The 23,646-nt window shown below is 44.1% G+C and overlaps 1 protein-coding gene across 1 annotated transcript in view; it reads right to left on the bottom strand.

Moving 5' to 3' along the window:
- Positions 1-23,646, bottom strand: part of Ttc9 (tetratricopeptide repeat domain 9) — a 41,659-nt gene that overhangs the window by 10,068 nt on the left and 7,945 nt on the right. The window lies entirely within an intron of this gene.

Here is a 23,646-nt window from a genome sequence, read left to right as displayed (position 1 = left end):
CAACAACAACAACAACAACAATCATAGCCTTTGACTGCTTACCTTGTACCAGAGACTTATCATTTTACATGCACACACCTGATGTAATCATAAGAATATTATGGCGTAGGTACTATTACCATTCCATTTTATAGATGAGAAGGTTGAAGCTCTAAGAACATAAGAAACTTCCCAAGGGTACACAGGGTGCAAGAGGTTAGAGAAAGATTTAACCCAAAGCTGCCTGACTCCAGAGCCTAGGTTCTTCTTTATCAAGTTGTTGGGTGGGGAGGGGGATACAAAATAATGACCATAAAGTACTTAATACAAGCCTTGGCATACAATGAGTACTCAAAGAATGTTCACTAACATAACTCTTTTCAGCTTCTATCAGTGGCATGTGCCTCTGAGCTCCTTTAAGGCAGGCTTTTCTGGATTTCTTTTCTTCCTGCTTATCTCCAGAGTTCCTGAAAGTAGGGGCCTTCTGATGGACTAGTGACCAGTTCCAACAGGAACAACCTCCATGGGGACCTGGGTGTCCAAAGCAAGATGAAGCTAAGTCTGGCAGGTGCTCATCCTATAAATAGCCATATTTGAATAAAACATCTTCTTTGAAGGATTTCTCATCAGCTCTGAGCTACACGGTGGACACAGCATGAGAATGTTCCTGGAGGGTGGCTGGACCATCCTGGAGAGTGGTTGAAATTTGAGGGCCTGGGTATGTCATTGTGACTGACCACAGCCCTGATAAGATACCTCCATCTCCATTCAGCCACTCAAATGTTTAGTAACTGACTCACAGCAGAGGTATACTGTATACTTTGGAAGGACTGCACATAGGGGAGGCACCTGTCTACTTCTTCAAATCAAATTAAACAGAGACATGGGAGGCAAAATTGCAGCTTCCCACCAAGACCTGGCTGGATGGGGAGCAAAAGATGCTGCTGATACATGGCTACCTCTTGGTTCTCAGATCAGAAGAGTCCTCATAATACCCATAAACACTGACTTAATCTTGATGGGTTTAATCTCACCTGTTTCGCTTCAATACCTTTCATCATACATTCTCTCGACCAAAACTCCATCCTTTTGCAGACCAATAAGTGAACCACACAGACACTCAACTTGAGGGTATGAGAATCAGGAAGTGAAAGAGAATCAGCTCAGATCTAGAAACTGACCTGTCAGGTTTCACAGGCTGCTGGGCAGAAAGCCAAAGGCCAGTCAACAGGGGCAGCAGGCTGCTTACCCCCAGTGTGGCTGCTCGCCCAGAGCCATAAGCTGCTGCCTCACCAGAGCCACCTCCTCCACGATCTGATGCCACAACCTCCCCTCTACCCTTGGGCTCCTCTGTCCCTTCCCTAGTTCCATGCTTGGCCCACAGGCAGGGATTTTGCAAAGGGTTCCTGGATGTGATCCTGCCAACGGCTGGCTACCTGTGTGGGACCTGGCTTCCACATCTGCTCCCAGAAGCCAAAGGATCTCCTGTGTGCAGCTTCATGGTACCCTGCTTGGTATCTTCCCTGACCAAACACAGAGAAGGCAGGAAGGACAACTGGGAGAGACACAGACAGAAGACAGTCTTTGGTCCAGCCCTCCATCTTTAAACACACACTTCTGTTTACTGACCCGGGCAGTCTAGGAAACAAGACTTTTATTTACTTTTAAAAACAGTGTCTGAACACTTAAAACAGTAGAGAACAGAAGCAAAAAGGGCTGCTTTCTTACCCTTCCCCAACCCCCAAAGGTGAAAAGCAAGTTTAGCAATCCTTCTCTGCCTGAGCAGGTAAAAATGTTTCTAATTTTCTGTGGGGAATCCTATGAGAACTGGGACACCTGGCTGTGGACCAGGGTTCAGACCTCGTAGGAGGTAGGGCCAGTCTGGGTACAGGGTGTGGAGCCCCTGCTGATACTGGAGGCAGCTCCCAGGAGGCCCAAGAAATGGGCAGCCTTCCAGAAAAAGGCTGGACCAGGTAGAACCTGAGAGGTGGAGGGGGTGAGAGGTTAGAGGTGTGACTCGAGCGTTACCTGCAAGTGGTGTGGTGGCACCTCTCTGCTTTGAGATGGGGAGCTGCAGGCACATGTAACAAAGTCATAGGCTAGGTTAGATGGTGGTGTTCATAGGTACCTTTAAGAGTTAAGGGATTTAAGACTAGGATGACAGGCGGCTTCTGACATTGTCTCCGTGGGCCTGGAGGTTGCAGGGGACCCTTACATGACCTCTTCACAGTAATTTTGTATGTGAGTGTGGTTTATGTGTATGGTATATGCACACATGCATGTAGATACATGCACCTCTGTGTGTGTGTGTGTGTGTGTGTGTGTGTGTGTGTGTATAGAGGCCAGGGGTAGATGTTCAGTGCCCTGGTCTATCACATTCTATCTTATTCCCTTCAGACAGGGTCTCTAACTGAACCTGAAACTGAGTTGGTAGCCAGCAAGTCCCCCAAACCCCTATCTGCACCCCCTACAGCACTGCAGTTACAGGTGCAAATGCGGCCACGCCTAGCTTTTAAGTAGGTGTTGGGATGCGAACTCAGGTCCTCATGCTTGCACAGCAAGCACTCTTACACACTGAGCCATCTCCCCAGGCCCCTTCTCACAGTAATTAGACCCTAGCCCACTGACAGAGCTGGGGCTCAGTACTTCACATACACTGTGCATGCTTTTAAATCTTCACGACTCTATGGAACAGGTTCTATTTTTGTGCTCTTTCATGAATGATGAAATTCAGTTCCAGAGAAATTAAACAACCTGCTGAAGGTCACTCAACCAGAAGGGGGTGGAATTGGGATATCAGACTCTTTCTGCTAGACTCCCAAGACTGCACCTCACCACTAAAGTGTCTGTATTTGAATCCCTCAGAAACCCATACCACTCCTGGGAAGAAAGACAGGTCATCTTGAAAGTTACCATGTTCCAAGGCCAATGGGAAAAAAATGTGCTGGGCTGAGTATTATGGACAGTGAATGGCGGGGGGCATACTACACTAGGCATCTTCAACCCCCAGCTCTTGGGCCATGAATGTCCCAGATAAGCTGTGACTGCAGCCCAGCATATTTGTAGATGACAGTGTCACACAACAATGTCAAAATGTTAGAGGCCCCTGCTGCATCCCCCGGGTTGAGAGACTGCCATAAAGGCAGGTGTTACGTTATTTCAAACATTCACAGGTGGGTGGAGTGCTGCGAAGGGGAAGGGCAGAGTGGAAACACACCTCTGCAGGATGGAAGGGCCTGGTAATCTGAAGTAGACACCTTCCTGGAAGAGTGACATTTAAGCTAAAACCTAAAGATTGGGAGTTTCTAACCTCAGCACTATCAGCATTTGAGGTCAGCTAACTTTGGTTATGGGATGATGTGTTGTGGGCTGTGGGCTGTTCAGCATCCCTGGATTCTACTCAGAAGATACCAATTATGAAGTGGACAAATATCCCCAGATGTTGCCAAATGTCCCTGGGGAGGTAAAATCACTCCTAGGGGAAGGTGAGAACAGTTTTCGGGGGGGGGGTGGAATGATGATAAGGAACACACACACACACACACACACACACACACACACGCATGAATGCATAGGCAAGGCATACCTGAGGGATTCTGGGAAGCCCTACCAGGCTGTAACAAAGAGCCAGATGGGAAACCAAAGAGACAAGCTGGAAAAGAAGAAAGCTAGCCAGGCAGGCCTTTTTGGTCTATGGTGGGTTCTGGGACTTTAAGTCAAGTGAGGATTTGGAGGGTGAGATGGTGAGTGGGTAACTAGACTGGGTGCAGACAGTCAAGAGCATGGGTCGATGTGTGTGCCCAGGAGGTGGAACCAGCACCAGGGAACCACTGCTGGTTTCCTCTGCAAGTTGGAGCCCTTCATCCACATCTTCCTTGTCCTTTTAGATTTACTGGTGATGGAGAATTATCCTTTCACATTGCTGCAATCTGGTCTCTGAATTAAAGTTTATAGCACAACAGAGTCCATGCTCTGCTAAGGCACAGATCTGGACTGAGAATCAGAAGAGTAGGGTTCTGGGCCCACTTCTACCTCTAGCCAGAATGACAAAAATCACTTTCCCTTTGTAGGCTGTGATTTCTCATCTGCAAAACAAGGGACCTATACCCTGCTAAATAATTTCTACTGTCTCTTTAGATCTAGCAGCCTGTGAAAACAAATATTTACCTCTTAGTGGACGAATACAATAATTTCCCTGGTTCTTTTCAACAGGAATTCCATCTTCCCTATTAAGTGAGGTATCTTCTGTTGTGAGTGAGGATCAGAATTAAAACAGCAGTGGTCAAGAGAGCTTCTGTAAGACCATTTATCTCCCCCTTCTCGTGTGAGGGAGGCTCTAAAAAAATACAACAGTGGGGGAGAAAGTTTTTGTGAGATCATTTTTTGCTCCCTGTGTTGAGTGTGTGTGTGTGTGTGTGTGTGTGTGTGTGTGTGTGTGTGTATGTGTATGTGTATGTGTAGACCAGATAAGACTTTGAGGTTCTAAGGCATGGCCTTGGATTAGACTCTTCCTTGAAGGGATTCTATTAAATCAAGAAGGCAGGTCATCTATATCTATCAATCTATCTATCTATCTATCTATCTATCTATCTATCTATCTATCTATCATCTATCTATCTATTCTATTTATCAATCATCTATCATCTATCTATCATCATCCTTTTTAATTGCTAGGGATTAAACCCAGGACCTTGAACATACTAGACAAACACTCTACCACTGAGCTATAGCCTTAGTGCAGGAAGGAAGGTCTTGGATGGACTGGAGATGAAGCTTGTTCCTGGAAACAGCACAGTAAGCTTAGCCTGGACTCTGAAGATATGGCAAGATTCAAGATGTAGTCAGCAAAAGAGGTGCATGGTGGGAGACAGGTTCACACTGGACTCATAATGATGTCCCTTTGAAGACATGTTCTTAGCCTTCTGATTTCTGTGCCTTCTGAGAAATCTAAATAAGTTTGTCAAGCAATGGAGAATGAAAAATTAAAGTAAGCTTCATTCATGCCTAGGAATGGTTAGATAGCCTTCCTTGAGCCTAATGGTGCTATGGTGACAGCAGTCAGTACAATTTACAAGGTAAATCTGGAGGGAAAGAAGGGGCTGTGAATCTCCAACCACTCCTTCCTCACGGAGATTCCTCCTCTACTACCTACTTGGGTGGCTGAGGTATGATTGCATGAAAAGAACTGGCAGGCTATGTTAGCTCCACAAAGGTGTCTGTGGTCATAAAAAGTTAGAGAATTGGTGACTTAAAGCAGTTGAAGCACACCCATGAACACAGACAGAAATCCTAGGTTCCGCATTCCCCAAAGCAGCCACTGAGACCTTGGGCTACAGCCTGTGAGGTTCTGCTCACCCTGGCACCTGCTTTGTTTGTGTTTTTCCTGGTACATTCAGGGCATAGCGAGTGCCTGGGCAAGCTGCCACCCACTGGCATGAGATGAAGAGAAACCAGACGAGAGGAAGAACAAGTTCATGTAGTCACTGGCTTTCTTCTTATGGCTGACTCACTAGTTTGCTCTTACCTGATGAAGGGAAGCAGGAACTGGATGGAAAGGAAAGAACCAGAGGTTGAGTGTGAAAAGGAACCCTTTCTACAAGGCCACTACATGGTTCTGAGTTGTCTTGTGTCCCCCCAAAGAGACACACAAGAGGCTTAATCCTCCATACCTGAGAATGTGATCTTATTTGGAATCACTGATTCCACTGGTCTTTGCCAATATAATCAAGGTAAGAGGAGATCATGGAGTGGGCTTTAATCCAAGTGTCTTTATAAAAAAAAGAAGCATGGACAGAGACATAAATGGAGACAAGGCCATTGGAAGAGACCCAAAATGGATGCCTGAGGCTATGGAGCACTTGATGAGGGGCAGAAACATATTCTTCCCCAGCCTCAGAAGGGATTATCCCCACTGATCCCTTGATGTTAGACTCCCAGCCTTTAGATTGGTGTGGTAATATATTTCTTTTACTTGAAGCCCTCCAGGTCCTGGTAGTTTATTACAGCCCTAGGAAACGGATAAGCCTTTGCTTACCATTCCTTTGTAAGGTGGTCTAGGAAGTGGTTATTATGTCACAGGGGTGGAGGGAAGGTTCCCCACATTTGCCAAATGATTTAAATTGCTTTCAAATTCATTTCAAGGATCAGAAGAAAGTGGAGAGGGATCAAGATAAAGGTGATATTCAGAAGATTTCATGACTGGGATAGATTATGACCAGCTCTGGGGCGCCCCAGCTGAGTGCCAGTACAGAGCTGGAATCTGAGCTCTGCCACTTACTGGCTTGGGCCTTGGGTAAGTTAATTGCCCTGGATTTCTTTCCTATGTTCAATGGGATAATAATACCCGCTTTGTGGGCATGCCTGTCTTGATAAAATGGGATAATCAATATTTTTTGTATTAAATAGTGCTGGGACAAAAACTGATCCTCATAAATACAGTTTCTTAAGGAAGCCACTTATCAAATATGGTCTACCCAGCAGCATGCCCATGAATTGGAAAGAATTTCCATCTTGAGTCCCATACATAATGTATGATACACACATGAAGTTACAGCTCGACTTAGGGTGCACTTCTGAGAACATGTCAGAATGCCCGATTTCACCTTTCCACAAGTGTGCTGGCTTTCTCTTCTGCATATATGAACGCCCACACTCTCATTCTGGAAATAACTCTCTTCTGATAATCTCGTTTTTGTTTTGTGGTCTGGTATGTACACAAAGTCCCACTTGCTGCAACCGCTTCCCAAATTTAGCTTTGATGCTTGGTTTTATTTACCAGTTTTCCTATCAGAGATGTGTTTTCCACATTGGGGTTGGTAAATACAGAAAACATTAAAAAGAAGCTGTGAACCCAGAAGGAGGGCATGGGGGGTATGGGGGGCATGGGATAGAGCTCTGGGCCTATGTTCTCCTCTCCAGATCGGCCCCAGGCAACCTCCACTCTTCACACGCCCAGACTCTAGCACTGTCTGCCTTCAGCGCCTTTCCTTGCCATAAATGGATTCCACAGTGCTGTCTGGCTGACAGTCTTATGGATGGAGTGGGCAAAGAACCACAAGTCACTGGGAGTCCCACTGACTCAGGAGAGCCAGACTCCTGAAAAGACAGCTGTGGCAACAAAAATGAAAATGAAAATGAGTAGACTAGGTCCCAGCTCCAGAGGCACCAGACAGCCCATGAGGGAAGGGGCAAGTATTTTCAGCAGGGAAGTTGCCAGGTCAGAATAGAAGCCTCTGAGCCAGTGACCACAGACAAATTCACTCTATGCCATTCACTCTATGCTCTGAGTTAAAACCCCTCACTTCATGATCTCTGTGTTGAAAACCATAAGCAAGAAGGTAGTTATGGCTGCTAAATGTCGTTTCCTTGTAGGTCGTTAGGAAGATGAAAAAATAGCTAAGGCGAGGGGTGCAGAGAGGGGAGGGGGGGTCTAAATATGATTAAGATATATTGTATGAAATGTGCAAAAATTCAGTAAAATATATATTGTAAAAATAATAAAAAATAAAACATTTCACAGACGGCCTATTTAAAAAGGTCACCCAAGTGCTAGCTCTGCAATCTAGAAAAACCAACAGTCTTAAGCGTGTTTCTCCTAAAATCACCCATAGAGGTTTATTTAACATGGAGATCCCCAGATCAGAGAGAGATTCAGAGTCCCAAGGATTCCGGGAGAACCCTTGCCTGTGGGCCTCCCACCTATATTCTAGCACTCAAGATCTGCGTTTCTTTTTTGATTTTAATTTTTGTAGCATTGGAGATTGAACCCAAAGCCTCATGTATGCAAAGCAAGTACTTTACCACTAAGCAAGTACTTCATCCTGCCCCTCTTTTTATTTTTTAGTTTGAGACAGGTCCCATTAAGTTGCCCAGGCTGGCAGGCTTTGAATCTATGATCCTTCTGTCTAAGTCTCCTGAGTAACTGGGATTAAAGATCTGTCTTTCTTTTTTTTTTTAAGATTTACTTTTTATTACTTTTGTGTGTGTGTGTGTGTGTGTGTGTGTGTGTGTGTGATGTGTGTGGGTACCTGCAGAAGCCAGAAAAGGGTGTCAGAGCCTTGGAACTGGAGTTACAGGCAGTTGCGAGCTGCTAGACATGGGTACTGGGAATCGAACTCAGGTCCTCTGAAAGAGCAGGAAGCACTCTTAACCACTGAGCCATCTCTCCATTCCTCAGATCTGTTTCTTAACAGCTGATTAAGAAACTGGCTAAGCCCAGGACAGAGATTAGACATTTCAATACTATATCCTGGGCTGGAGAGATGGCTCAGTGGTTAAGAGCATTGGCTGCTCTTGCAGAGGACCTGGGTTCAAATCCCAACAACCATGTGGCAGCTAACAACATTCCATAACTCCAGTTCCAAGGGATCTGACATCCTCTTCTGTCCTCCATGGGCACTGCATAACACAAGTGCACTTAACATATACAGGTATAACACTCATATACATAAAATACAAAATTAAAAAAAAAAAAAGACTATACCCTAAGGGCAGAGAAGTCATGTGGCCAAGTCCTCAGGCTGGACAATCTGCATGTGAGGACAAACAATTGTTCTCAGACAGACTGTCAACTTGTGACATACCAGTTATTTTTTCTTAGAGATCTGAGAGTTCCTGCTGGAGAGCAGGAGCCCAGGGAGGCAGAGAAAAGACAGAACAAGGTGTTGCACGGTGAACTCAGCAGAACCCATCTCTATATTAGTGAGCAGTGGTCATGTACCTCCCAGGAGGATAAGCAGCAGAGAAGCAGGGAGTCTGGAACAAGCACAGAGGGGCCAGACCCACTTCCCTAAGCATTGACATGAGTTACTCCTAACAACGGCCTCCAAGACAGCTTCTAACATTCTGTCCATTTTTCAGATGGGAAAACAGACCCAAGGACGTTGAGTCACCTGCCCAAGGCCACCAATTGAAGTGTTGGAGCCAAAATTAGAATCTAGGCCATCTGTCAGTCTAGGCTTAGCTTCTAGGAAATCCAGCTTCTTCCTGTCTTCTCACTGTAACTGCTAATATGTTCTCCATTTTAAAGTGTTGTCGTTTCCAAAATATAGACTGTGGCTGGATGTGGTAGTGCAGGGCTTTAATCCCAGCACTTGGGAGGCAGAGACAGGCAGATCTCTGTGAGACAGAGGCCAGCCTGGTCTTACATAGCGAGTTTCATGCCAGCTGTGGCCAAAGAGAGACCCTGTCTCCAAAAAAAAATTTTTTTTACATATTTGTATATATATATATATATCCTCAATGCTGGGACATGTGGTGCATGCCCATAACCCCAGGATTTAGATTCATAGGCAAGAGGGTTGTAAGTTCCAGCTTGGGATACACAGTGAGTTCAAAGGTAGCCCAGCCTACATAGTGAAATCCTGTCTTTAGAAAAGTCCAAACTGGGGCTGGAGAGATGGTTCAGCAGTTAAGGGCACTGACTCCTCTTGCAGAGGACCCAGGTTTGAACCCCAGCACCCACATGGCGGCTAACAACCATCCATAACTCCAGTTCCATGGGATCCGGTGCCCTCTTCTGACCTTCAAGGGCATTGCAAGACATGGGTGCATTTACATACATACAGGCAATACACTCATACACATAAAATTAAAATAATAAATAAAATATTTTTTAAAAGACCAAACCACAACAGAAAGGAAGAAAGGAAGGAAGAAGAGAAAGAGAGACAGAGAATAAGGAAGGGGATCATACATTATGGAATTGTTGGAATACATTTAATCACTCAGCATAATTCCCTTGAGATGCAGCTAAGTTGTTGCATGTATCACCAGTTTACTCCTTTTTACTTCTGAACAGTACTCTATGGTATGTTAATACAACAGTTAACCATTTATCTATTGAAGGACACCTAGGCTATCTAGTTCTCTTCCTTCAAAGTTACAGAATGGTTCTACCACCCTGTTTTATGAATTATGAGTTTTTATGGATAAAACTGATAGGAAGTTATTTACAGACATTATTTCTCTTGGACAAATGCCCAAGAGTGCAATTCATATAAGAGAGAAATTTCAGTCTCTTGCCACTAAGTGTGAAGTGAGTTTTAGTTTCTTGTAGATGGCTCTTTAATGAGATCAGGTACCTCCCTTCCATTTCTACTCCTCACTTACAGAGGAAGCATGATTTTTTAAAGTACCTTTGAATTATAGCATGCTCTTGCCTAATGGTAATACTTTTGTAGACTGGGTTGAGGAATCTCGTTCTAAGGAATTGTATCTATGAATATGATGAAGTGGATTCTTTCATTTATAAAAAAGTAAAATTACTTTTTATGGCCTCATCCTCAAATCAGGAGATGCCCATCTTTATAGTAATTAATGAAACATGTCTCCTTTGCGCTTCTGGACAAGCATGTCTAAGACCTCTTTAAACCCTTCCCTGCACCTACTGTAGCAGTTGTGTTTAATAAGTAGCAACACCTACTGCCCGTGGGTCCCCTGACCTTCATGAACACTCTAGAAAATGTACTGTTGGCTTTCTTTCAGAAGCTGAGGCTTGGGGAGGTTAAGTGACTCCCTAACCCTTACATTCACCTAGTAGGGAGCTATCCAGGGTCAGTGACCCCCAAGTCACACCTGAAGTGGTAGAAACCTGGTTTTTGCTGCTCCCCAATCATCTTTTCCAAGACTGGGGAGTGGGAAAGGGTGGGGAGCAGGATGGCGGGCTCAGGGAGCCAGCGTCCTACATTTGGTTGTGTCTTTTTTCCCACCAGTATCTTCCCTGCCTGCCAACTAGACAGAAGATCCTCCCACCACTGTTGCTGCTGCTCCCACATTCAGGAGACATTTGGCATATTTATTTATTTCAAGGACTCTATCTTCATTCCATTCCCACGAATTTCTGACCTTCTGCTTTTACAGGCTAGCACATGCTTGCACTAGATTAAAGCAAGTCCTGTCAAACATTTTTTTGTTTTCCTTGTTTTTTGTAACACTCTCTTTGGAGAGCAGACCTTTCCCCATTACCAAGCTGTTGTTTTCCCATCTCTGAAGTGCCTCTGCCTGGTTGTCCCAGGGCTGGGGCACTTCACAGAGCCTGTTCCCCTCACTACTGCTGTGGATTCCAGTCAGATGCTCTTGATAAACGTATTCAACAAAGAGTTACTCTTTGTGGCCTGTGCCTGGAACTTCATAAGGAAAGCATTCAAATGATATATGTGTCTTTGAATATTCACTCTGCTGGCAAGCCAGCCCTTTATATCCATGGGTTCTGCATGTGCAGATTCAACTAACCATCAATCAAACATCTGTATTGAACAAGTACTTTTTCTTGTGATTATTCCCTAACATGCTATTATAGCTACTTCACTGTATTAGGTTTTCTAAGCAATCTGGAAATGATTTAAAGTATACAGGAGAATGTGTGTAGGCTATATGTAAATATTACATCCCATATAAACAAATATTATATGCAAATATTACACCTAGACTATAGCATCTGTAGATTTGGCTGTCTGGTAGGGATCCTAGAACCAACCTCATGGAGATATGGAGGATGACCAGATAACCGCTAAGGTGGCAGAGGAAAGAGCGAAGGTGGAAAGCCAATTTAAAATCCTCTAAACTGCTTATATTGACAGTGCTTTAAGGGATACTGGAATCTGCTAAAGGGAGTTGTGGCACCAAAGCTGGAGGTCGGTTTGCCTCTTTGGTGCCTGTCTGTGCCACTGTTCAAGAAGGGGCAGCTCTCTTACAAGTTATCCCAACCATGGGCTCCAATACTCACTCTTGAACTTATTGTGACAGAGAGAGGAGAAGGCAGCAGGACAAAGGCATGATGGGACAGTTGTTTGGTGGGGTCTTTATTAATATTCATTCTTCCTTTTAGAAGTGAAACTTTTGAAAGGATCAGTTTGGCCATTTGGTATGGGATGGTGAGTGTGATAGCCAGAAATGTTCAGGAGAAACGTCCTGCTTGATACTCTTTCCCTCAAAAGCTTGTCAAAGAACAAATCTTGGTCTTGTCCTGCACCAGGGAGGAGGAGAAATCTTCAAAGCTAAAGTGTCATCCTGTTCTTCTGGGTATTAAAAAAAAATACCTCTCTGTTTTGATGACCTCTCTTGCTGTGATTCTGTGACCCTAGTGGCATCTCTTCTGCTTCTATTGTCTCTCCCACTAGCCTGTCATTATGTTATCAGATGTTTGGGGCTAAGTGAGTTAATGGGCACAGCTGTAACAGAAAGAGTTACACACAGCCTCTCTGGCAGCGTGGTACCATAGCAGAGCACTGGAAATAACTGAACTGTCTGCTAGTATGAGGCTTGATAAATAAACAAAGGCACATTGATGCAATGGAATACTACAGACAGTAAAAATGCTTAATGACATTGAAAAATCTCAGTGCAAAATACTGGCAGAAAAATAGAGACTACAAAAGTTTGAGCAGCAAAAAAGTGAAAAATAAGTTCCTTCCTTCTCTCTTGCCTGGTATTAGAGTTCCCCTTTGGCAAGAAATTATCTTTTTTGAATTATCTTCATCAACTGTTTCAGGTGAAGGGGAAATGTAGAGGTCAGTAGCGGGCAAAATAACTGGGCAAAATATAGCCAGACTGCTCTGCCTATCGAATGATGACAGTAATGGGGTAGGGAGGTTAAGATCTGGAGATGTGGAAAATAGAGTGATAAATATGGCAGGTAGTTGGAGCCTGACTCCTAAAAGGACAAGAGTTTAATAATCAAGTCTAATAATCATGGCTGGTGTTTATTTTGCATATAAGTGTTTACACACGCATGCATATGTGCGTGGGTGGACACATACACACATACACACGCACACAACTGGAAGGAAACAAACCAAAATAGGTAAGAGCTGTTATCTTAGAGTAATGGATGACTATTCATTTTCTGTAATAATTTTTTATATTTTCAACAACTTCTACAATTATGTTTTATTTTGTGATGTCAGTTTCAATAATAAGAATTTCTAAGAGATATAAATACCTTGTGAGTCCCAAAACCTCCAGCAAAATCTGGAATAACTCAACAGACTAGTGTAGTGGTCCCTGAGATTTGGGAGGAAGTGGCAGAAGAGGAGGTGGAGCCACCCTTGGTGACATCTAGGCAGAGTGAGGGGCACCCAGTGGGGCTGGGGACAGGAGACGACCTCCTTCCTAAATGAACTGTAGAAAGGTAAACCTTGAAGTAAGGTGGCTGGTATTTATTTTGCATACACACACACACACACACACACACACACACACACACACACACACACACATACACGACTGGAAGGAAACAAACCAAAATAACTTAGTAAGAGTTGTCATCTTAGAGTACTGGATGACTCCTCATTTTCTGTCATAATTTTTTATTTTCAACAATTTCTACAATTACAATGTTGGATTTTTTTCAATTAGAAGCCATGAAAACAAAACAAAACCTAGTACGGCCTCTATTCCTTTACAGAGGAAGAAACGATTCCACAGGAGAAAGTGTGGCCTGCTTATGGGACACCACCTTGGGGCCACCTGGGGCTGAAAGAGGACTGGGAACATCCCACTATGGGAGCACCTGTGAGGAGATTCAAGGGACAATACCCCAACTATCAGAATGCCCAATGGAGCCAGGGCTGTCTCCATCCTTGGCTGAGCAGGAAGCTCTGTGGGCTGGCACCAACATAACACACAGAAGATGGGCAGGAGGGCTCTTGTGGCTTCTCCCTTGAGCCTCTGCCTTGCCCCTTTCCTTCCCATCACACCACTTGCTTCCTTGTTAAGCTCCATGGGGCTTCACAGAATCTGATTGATCACAGTGCATATCTTCTCTTCTCTCCAAGTCTTTGCTGCAGACTGGGGACAAGTCTGATTTGTGAGAGTGCTTCTCTGCTGGAATTTCTTTCCCTGCTGGTTCAGTTCAAAGAGGCCGGGGAATCCTAGGCAGAGGATGGAACATGGAGGAGACCACAGACATCTAACTGAGCCTCACTGGCTTTCACAGTGTCAGTCTATGACTACCTAGAACCCAGTGGTTTCTTTCTTACTTGTTTATTTATTGCATATATTAGTGTGTGGTATACATGCATGTGTGTATGTGTGTATGTGCAAGCATGCACATGTGCCTATTTGTGTGTGTATACATATGCTTGAAGAGGCTAGCTGTTGACTCTGGGTATCTGCCTCAATTGCTCTCCATCTTATGTACTGAGGCAAGGTCTCTCACTTGAACCCAGAGCTCACCGATTATCTGGATTACAAGTGGGCTACCACATTTCTGAACTCTGCTATTCAAACTTTTATGGCAAGAACTTTACCCACTTAGCTACCTTCCTAGTCTCCACCCAGCTATTTCTAAGGGTTTCCTGAGCAAACCTCTTATCCAATCCTAAGAAGCTGAAAGGGGTTACGGACTCCTGATCCTTGGGGCCAAGAAAATGGGTCCTGCTGGAGTTCAGCTGACCTTCAGAGAAATTCTGGCCAGTTACAACTTCACTCCACTTCCACAACCTGCCTCTCTGCCCCCTCTTTACTGTCATTGATACAACCAGATCTACATATAACCATCATTTTAATCATTTTCTATGTTCCAGGCACTTGTGCTGGGTACATGCATCTGTATCACTTAATATAACCACCATCACATTTCTGTGTGTACACAGTTTACTTCCATGCAGTAATAAACAAAGAAGCTCACCGGGTTGGGACCTGCCCATGATTAATGGAAAAATAAGTGGGAAGTCAAGATTCAAAGGCAGATCCTTACACTAAGCAAAGATTTTCCTCTGTGATGGCACAGTGCCCATTGCTGGGACCTTACCGGGTTGCCCACGTTTTCTTCTGTGCTTTGTCCCTTCTTTCCCACCACTTGGTACACATGGGGATACAGCCCTCCCTGTAGAGGTGTCAGAGAAGAGTCTACTCAAGTATCTAATGGTTCTGTGGTCTCTACAGTCTGGGGGTGGCAGATCCATTAGAGAAAGGTGCTCAGTTTTGACTCTGTGTAAACAAAACTTTCAGATCCCGCCCAGTCCCCCTAAGGCTAGTCAGTCTTCAGCCAAGGGTGGCTTTTCTCAGAGATGCTTAGAATTTAGCCAGCATCTATTCCCCAAAACTCTTGCCCCTGCCAGCCTGTTTCTCAAAATCTTTTTCTTTCTTTCCCTCCCTTCCTGGCTTAAAATAGTCAGTATTGCCAGGTTTCTGATGTTGAATAATTGCTTGGTCAGAATCAAAGTCAGAATTTTGGAATAATCAGGGGAGATACAGCATCAATAAATAGGTAGCACATGAGGCCATCAACTTAAACTCCAGGTCCCAAATAGAAATTTTTACATCTTTAACCCCTCTTCATCCCACAATCCTCGCACAAAACCCCGTGTTCAATCCTAACATCCTGGGAGACTACAGACTCCCTATTTTGGTTTATTTCTCAAAGTTGCAAGGGTTGCCTGGCAATCTCAGTTGAGCTCTTTTAATGAGTAGCTGTCAGCACAGATGAGTAAACTGGAATAAAAAAGAGCCTGTCTCCCATCTCCCTCCCCAAATCTGGCTGTTCTTAGAGACAAAGGATGAGATAGGAGGGTGGCTAGAAGCCCTTCAGAATCCCAGCGCCTCAGTGCTTCTGAAAGGAGACTTGGAGAAAAGCTGCCCCAGCGTTTACACATAGAGAAACTGAGGATCTGAATGGGGGATTTGCCTACAGTTACAGAACAAGTTTGCAGCAGAGCCCAGTGCAAACCCCTGGCCCCCAGATCTGTTCTGAGAACAGAATCATTCCAGTTTGGGTTGTGAATAGCCATGGCAGGTGGAAGATCAGATGAATGAGTAGGCTTCCTTCTGGTACTCTGGTTGCTCTGTCTGAACCACCAGCAGGTAGTATTTCCTAGGCTTCAGAGGCCAAGAAGGTTGAGCACTCATCCCACCCCTTCCCAAACACTAGAGACACAGCATTCATGTCACAAGCACTAACCAGAATCTCCCCTGCTTCACCAGCAGAGCCAGACTGCTGCTGACGTGTGGTAGTCTCCTTATTCCATGAGGTACCATGCTGCCAGGATTAGACTGTGTGTGTACTGAGGTGGTAGACTATATACAGAAATATAAAGAAGGCAAAATTGCTCATAATTTCTTTACATAGATAACTAACATCATCATTTTTCTTACAAAAATAATGAAGCATACCATTAGAAGAGTCAACAGTACAGAAAGAATTAAAGTTTAAAAAGAATTAAAGATTGACTCTTGAGGCTGGAGAGATGGCTCAATGGTTAAGAGCACTGGCTGCTCTTGCAGAGGACCCAGGTTTGGTTCCCAGATAGAGGTTAACAACTGTCTATAACTGAAGTTCCAGGGGATCTGATGTCCTCTTCTGGCCTCCACATACATGTGGTGCATTTATATACATGCAGGTGAACACTCATACACATAAAACAAAAATTAATGAATCCCCACCACCACAGTTCCTTGCCTAGCCTCTCTTTTTCTTCCTTCCTTCATTCTTTTTCTTTTTATTGTTATTTTTTTCTTTTTTGAGACAAGGTCTCCCTGTAGCCCAGCTGGCCTGGAATTCATCACATAGACCAGGCTGGCCTAGATCTCACAGATGCCTGCCTGCCTCTGCCTCCCAAGTTCTGGGATTAAAGGTGTGTACCATCACGCCCAGCCTAGTCTCTTGTCAGAGGTAACAATTATCTGCTTTACTAGTATGAATTCAGATAATCTTTTCAAATACAAATACCATGCTATATATATATATATATATTTATCATCTTTAAATTTTTTTATATAAGGAAAATCATATTAAACACTATTCTGCACTCTGCCTTTATACATGATAATGGATTTTGGAGACCAAGCTCTGTAAGGACACACAGAAGCAAGCACTCCTTTCTGTGTGACAGCCACCCAGTTCAGAGAGGGCAGGGACATGCAGCTCTAAGAGCTGGAAAGGACCTTAGAGATCTCAGAATCCAACATTTGGCTTTTATGAATGAGAGAACAATGAGCCAAGAGGTCAAACTCCTTGGTTCATGGCATGCAGCGAGTAGGAGACAGATTTTATAGTCCAGGTCCCTCTGTGTCAAGCCAGGTTCCTGCTGTACTCCTAAAGAAGGGGGCATCTGAAGAGAAGGGGGGCATTTCCGCCTTCAGAGAACACATCCATTGCAGGCTGTTCTGCAGGCAACTTCTTCAGTGGCAGAAATGAACTCTGACTCTTTGCCCTTCCACTTAAACTTCTCAACACTCGTAGCTACAGCCACATGCTCTTGGGGGGAGGGGTAAATGGATGGAGGAGGCATGGGGAAGGCTTCTGAGTCTCTCTTCTCAAACATTCTGACAAATCGTCTCATTTTTCTCTGTCCACATAAATCCAGGCCACCTTTCCAGTGACGTGGGAGAATGTAGGCTTTATGGTTTGGATGTGTCATGTCCCCCACAGGCTCAAGTGGTTGAACAGTTGGTTTCTACCTGGTGGCCTGTTTTAGGAGGCTGGGAAGTGCCCGGCAGGCATACAGCAGCAGGAGCAGGGCTTATGGAACACAGCCATTTCCTGTCCGAGTACTCTGCTTCTGAACTACAGTTCTTGTGACCAGTAGCATCAGGCTCTCGCTGCCTCAGCCACGAGTCACTCCCATAGCCACACGTTCCCTACCATGACAGACTGTGTTCCCTGGATGAAGAGCGACAATAAATTGTTTCTTAAATTGGTTCTGTCAGGTATTCTGTCACAGCAACAAGAAAAGTAACCAATATACTAGGGAAACTGCCTGGTCACAGAACCAGGACACGTTCCCCTCAGTCTCTCAGGATCGTTAGGAAAAGTGAATCCTAATCCCACCAGGCACATGCACAGTAAAGGGATGTTTAAGTTCCAGAAGAAATGACTAAAGGACGGACAAAGCAGTTGCCCTAAAAATGTCAAGGCTTATTTATCCTTACAGCAGTGATGAGATGTATTCTGTGTTGCTTCAAAGGCAGAAAACAGATGGACTGATAGAAATTTCAAGGAGGCAAATTTTTAATACCTAAATCATGAGGACTGAATGGCTAAAATGGCAGGCTTTGGGATTATAGACCATGAAGATAAGAAATTCCAATTTGTCACGTGGCCAAGGGTAGATGACTTAACTGTTCCAAGTTTGAGCTTTCTGTCTCACAAAGGTAAACAGATCACATGGAATCATAGACCCACAAATTCCTTGAAGATAGAGACCTTGCCTTCATATGTGCTGCTGTATACCCAAGCCTGGGGTCTAGCACACAGCTGGTTCTCAATAAATATCAACTGAATGGTTGAATTTTTTTGGTTCCTTAACACAAGACAGATACTGACAGGCACTGTCATTCTTCTCAAACACGTTTGTGGAACATGTACCAGGAGGTGGGCTCATCATGCTAGTCTTTTCTGTCATTACTGATAATTACTATTATTATCATGGCTATTGTTTCAGTGGTGGTGGTGGTTGCTGCAAGGTTCACTGTCCCTCTCATTGGAAATAATTATCTGAAGCTAGATGGTATGTTAGTAATGTTAATCAGGAAATTCATGCACCTAAGGATGAGCATCCTATCCTAATATGCAATCCTAATTCTGGATTTACACCAGCTTTGGAGCTAGCTAGTCAAAACTGCTTGGTACTTGTAGAAAGGAAATGTCCCACAAGTCTCTATGGAAATCCTACCCATCATTTGGGTGGGTGCTTGCTTTCTTATTTCTTTAGCTAGTTAGTTTCTTGTGTTGGGGATCAAACCCAGGATTTCATGTATGGTAGGCAACTGTTCTATTACTGAGCAACAGTGCATTCAACCCCTGGGTGATCTTTTAAAAGTCCCTTTGGCAGAAAGATGAAAGGATGGGAAGATCTAACTGGATCCATTCTGACCTGAGATTCTTCTAGCATAAGTCATCTCTCTGAGGCACTTAACCCTTTTTTAAAAAATGAGAACTATTGGTTGTGGGTCGTACTGGACATGGTTCCATTTCAGTGCTGATAAGAAGCTATATATGAACAAGAGAAGAGAGAGAAAAGACAGGTAAAGAACTTTATACTGCTGTGAACAACTTCAAGACCATATCAATATCCCCAGAAGGCTCAGCTCTTTTCATACTCTATAGCAGTCATTTGTCTTTTTAAAAAAGACTTAGTCTATATTTTTTTATTTTATGTATGTGTTTGTGTCTGTGTGTGGGTATGAGCATGTGAGTGCAGGTGCTTGTAGAGGCCAGATGTGTTGAATCCCTGTGGAGCTGGACTTACAGGCGCTTGTGAGCTGCCTGACATGGGTGCTGGAACCCAGCTCAGATCTTCTTCAAGAGCAGTATGTACTCTCAACTGTTGAACCACCTCTCCAGCCACCCCCCCATCTTTGGTCTTTTCGTGTCTGTTGCCACTGTCTGGACTACAGCAGAAGATGCTGCTCTGTGGTTGGGTCTAAGCTATACTAATTATCTGGATAGAAATGTAAAACTGTTTCAAACTTGTATATCTGACTCTCTAAAGGGAATTAGAAGTCTTGGGTTAGATGGTTGAAACATTCAGTTTTCATCCTAACTGGAGCAGGCACAGCCTTGTGGTGAATGAGTAGAGCAGAAGGAGAGAACTTCCCGCCTGCAGGTTGTGTTCAACCTTTAAAACTTTGGGAGCAGCTGGGCATGGTGGCACATGCCTTTAATCCCAGCATTTGGGAGGCAGAGCAGGTGGATTTTTTTGTGAGTTTGAGGCCAGCCTGGTCTACATTAGTGAGTTCTAGGACAGCAGGGGCTACAGGGAGACCCTATCTCAAAAAGACAAACAAACAAAAAAACCCAAACAAAAAAACCCAAACAAACAAACAAACAAAAAAACAACTCTGGGAGCAGCTTTTGGCTCTTCCCTATCTTGGTGGTGTTTTATGCTTACATAGCAGCCAAGTCTTTGGATCTTGTACGGACACTCTTGAGTATCTGACTGGAGGGAATCCGAATGTAAGATGCCCTCAAGAGTCTCTGGCTAAAAGCTCCCTGACACATTTCTTGGAGGTGGACTAAGGAGTTTCAGAATCTGCTTTAGAGACTTGGCCCAAAGCCTAAGTTCAGAATGTTCTTCCTACTATCTTCTCTGAAAGTATTCTATAAGTTTTAATTCTAGATCTTTCCTTGGAAAATGGCCTTAAAAGCTGCATTTACAAGATTTATTGTCCAATGTGCTACCTAAGAAACAGCCCCAACCCCATTTGACAATGGCTTGAACAAGCTCTCTTATCCAAGTGGCAGGATCTTGGCTGAGCATTTTAACATGAGTCTCTCTTCCTTCCCTCTCCTTTCACCAGTTTTTTTTTTTTTGAGTTGGGGTATCTGTAGCCCCAGCTGGCCCACCACCACGCTCAGCTCATTCATCTACTTTTATGCTAGGTTTATTGGATCCAAGTCAGTCTTTGTTGAATACTCTTTCTTTTTCAATTTCATCTCAGAATCTACACCTGATTTTGTACATCTTGGATGTATCCATTCAATCATCTCCTATCGTTCCACTGAGGGTTGGCTTCAATGTTGGACCACTTAAGGAGCAGTTTAGGGCCCCATGCTCAGAAGGGTCCTATTCTGGTGTACTATTCTTAATAATTTTATGAATGAATGTGGGAATGACTTTTACCTAACCTTGCAATCAAAAAGTTAATCTTATCTTTTGAGATTGTTTACCATTAGCTCAGCTTGTTTATAATATAAACAAGCTTACTAGACTTTGAGCTTCCCTTGCAGCCTAAATACATACCTTTAATCCCTCATGACCTTTTCTTGTCCTTGACCCAAGATAGTGTGTGTATGTGTTTGTGTGTGTGTGTGTGTGTGTGTGTGTGTGTGTTATCAAATGCTGCAAGCAGTGACTATTCATTGAAAGCAATGGATTATCCAATGTGTGCTGCAACATAACAGATGGGATGAGATTGATAACATGTTTGCACTTGTGTGTGCTGTTCTAGGTCAGTAGAGGAAAATTCCCTGATGAGACAAATTCTGCTTCTCTGTCGCCATTTCATCCTGGATGTGCAGTTTCAAGACAGAGCAACATCTTTATTCAAGAGTACAGAAATCTCAAGGAACAAGTTTTCTGAACAGTTCAGGTCCCACTCGTGGCCAAAATGGATGCTAAGAGTCAGGTTGGTTTGTTCAGGCATCATCATAACCATGGCAACTGAACTAGCATTTTGTAGGTGAAGTCTGATGACACAGTATAACATGTGCATAAGATAAGTACGATACTGTTCTTTACAGTCCCACTCACATATGAATTCACAATGCCTATAGACACAGAATTCCAGTAGATCCATGACAGGCACAGAGTTTATTCAGACTCAGTATGAGTAGGTAAAGGTGCCACATCTGTAGTTAAGTAGACACACTGACAGACCTGAGAGGCCACACTCTTCCTTTGAATTAGAAACTGCTTCAAATTCACAAGAAAACAGTGGTGTCCTAAGAAACATAAATTACCTACAGCCCTATCATATCCTTTCTTCTATTTCTACAGGAAGTGACACAAGGGGCGAGAACAGGCTAGCCTATAGTTCCTTTCCCCTTCTTTGCTTCTCAGAAAGTCTATTGGAAGTGTGCATAGACATCTACATACAAAGTATGCATATAAAAAGTTAACTAAAAACAGCCCATTTTATGTAGCATTTCCACTGTCCTAGTAAGAATAAATTACTTATATATGCAGGGAGGAACTGCAAAACATGAATTGTGTCATTTTGATCCCATATATCAGTTAAGTACTCTTACATTTTCATTTAAAACCTCCATTGCAGAAAACATAGATGAATAGTAAAATCCATGCCATTAATATAAAACTTCAATTTTATTTTCTTGTAATGATATTAAATAGTAAATTAAAAAACAACAAAACAAAACAACAACAACAAAAAAAAATGCCGGGCGTGGTGGTGCACACCTTTAATCCCAGCACTCGGGAGGCAGAGGCAGACGGATCTCTGTGAGTTCAAGGCCAGCCTGGTCTACATAGTGAGTTCCAGGACAGCTGAGGCTATAGGGAGACCCTGTCTCAAAAAGACGAAAAAAAAAAAAAAAAAAAAAAAAAAAAACCACACACACACAAAAAAAACCACAAAAAAACCCCACTATGTCAAATCAAGAGAGAACAACAACAAAAAGGGGAAAAGCTTTGTCTTTTGCTTTGTTTTGGTTTGGTATTTTCTGAGATACGTTGGGCTTTGAACTCACTGTGTAGACCAGGCTGGCTAGCCTTGATCTCATGGTCCTCTTGCCTTAATCTTCCAAGTTATGTTATGGGCATGTGCCATGACACCCAGCTAAGGCTTTATATAGCTTAGAATCTTTAATGATGTGATCTCCCTGCTTTTTGAACAAGAAGTTCCGTATTTTCATTTTGTGTTAGGCTCTGACCTTGACCCCACGACTTCAAGAGATGCCTATCAACACTGATAAAGCTGGTTTCAGAAGACAGTATCCCAGGATTTTTCCCAGTGTTAACTTCCTCCTAGGCCTTGTCACATCTTGTGGCTTCAGTTGGGACCCATAGGATACTGTCTACCCATTGGTAAAACAAGACAAAACAAAACAAATCTCCCAAACCTAGCTCTAAATAGGTAGAAAAACGGCAATAGAACAAAATGGGAGGTACTTATTGCAGATCACATGGAACACCAGGGATGGAGGCACAAAGTTCTAGTCCTTGGATCCAATGGCACCCACTCTACTGCTGCCATTTAAGCCTTGGGCGTCATTTGAAAATACCAATAAACCAACTTGTGATGCATCTCTGTGGCCATACTCCAGATGGGGCCCCCAAAACCCATTAGGGAAAGGCTCTACCCTTGAAGGTGTTCCAATGCCCCAGGAGATTCTAGAATCCTGTGTCTTGTTCAAGGTCAACAAGAGTCAATCAAAAGTCCAATATGGCTCCACCGCTTTCTTCCTCCCAAGTGCTGGGATTAAAGGCGTGTGCCACCACACTCAAATCTTTAAAGCTGCATAAAAGACTTGGACAGTCGGCTAACTCTCCTAGCCTGCACTACTATCCTCAGGCCTCTTGGGAGCAACTCAGTCCCTTTTCTTGGGCTCCAGGAGCACCACTTCTGGTCCTGGCCCCCGCGCTCACCTCTCGCTGCTTCCCTGGGCCTGCACCACCGGCTAACTCTCCTAGCCTGCACTACTATCCTCAGGCCTCTTGGGAGCAACTCAGTCCCTTTTCTTGGGCTCCAGGAGCACCACTTCTGGTCCTGGCCCCCGCGCTCACCTCTCGCTGCTTCCCTGGGCCTGCACCACCGGCTAACTCTCCTAGCCTGCACTACTATCCTCAGGCCTCTTGGGAGCAACTCAGTCCCTTTTCTTGGGCTCCAGGAGCACCACTTCTGGTCCTGGCCCCCGCGCTCACCTCTCGCTGCTTCCCTGGGCCTGCACCACCGGCTAACTCTCCTAGCCTGCACTACTATCCTCAGGCCTCTTGGGTACAACCCAGCTACTCAATCCAGTCCCTGGGAAATCTTGGGGCTTCTTCCCTCCCCATCTGCTTTTGCATCCCTGAGTGGCGCGGCCAGGCCAGGGTCTCAGGTCAGCGCCACCCAAGTTCCTGAGGCCAAAAGCATTCTTAGAAGATTCCAGACCTAAGGAGAAAGCCTGAAAACTTCTGATCCACATTGGAGTTGGGCCACCGCGGAACTCCTGAAGACAAAATCAATCCGGCCTCGACAATATAAAATCAAAAGAGAGAACCAGAA

The sequence above is a fragment of the Nannospalax galili genome, unplaced genomic scaffold (assembly GCF_000622305.1).
Source record: "Nannospalax galili isolate Female #2095 unplaced genomic scaffold, S.galili_v1.0 scaffold1129, whole genome shotgun sequence".
In the NCBI taxonomy this organism is placed as follows: domain Eukaryota; kingdom Metazoa; phylum Chordata; class Mammalia; order Rodentia; family Spalacidae; genus Nannospalax; species Nannospalax galili.
The sequence above is the reverse complement of the archived record's forward strand: the minus strand, read 5'-3'. Positions and strand labels throughout refer to the sequence as shown.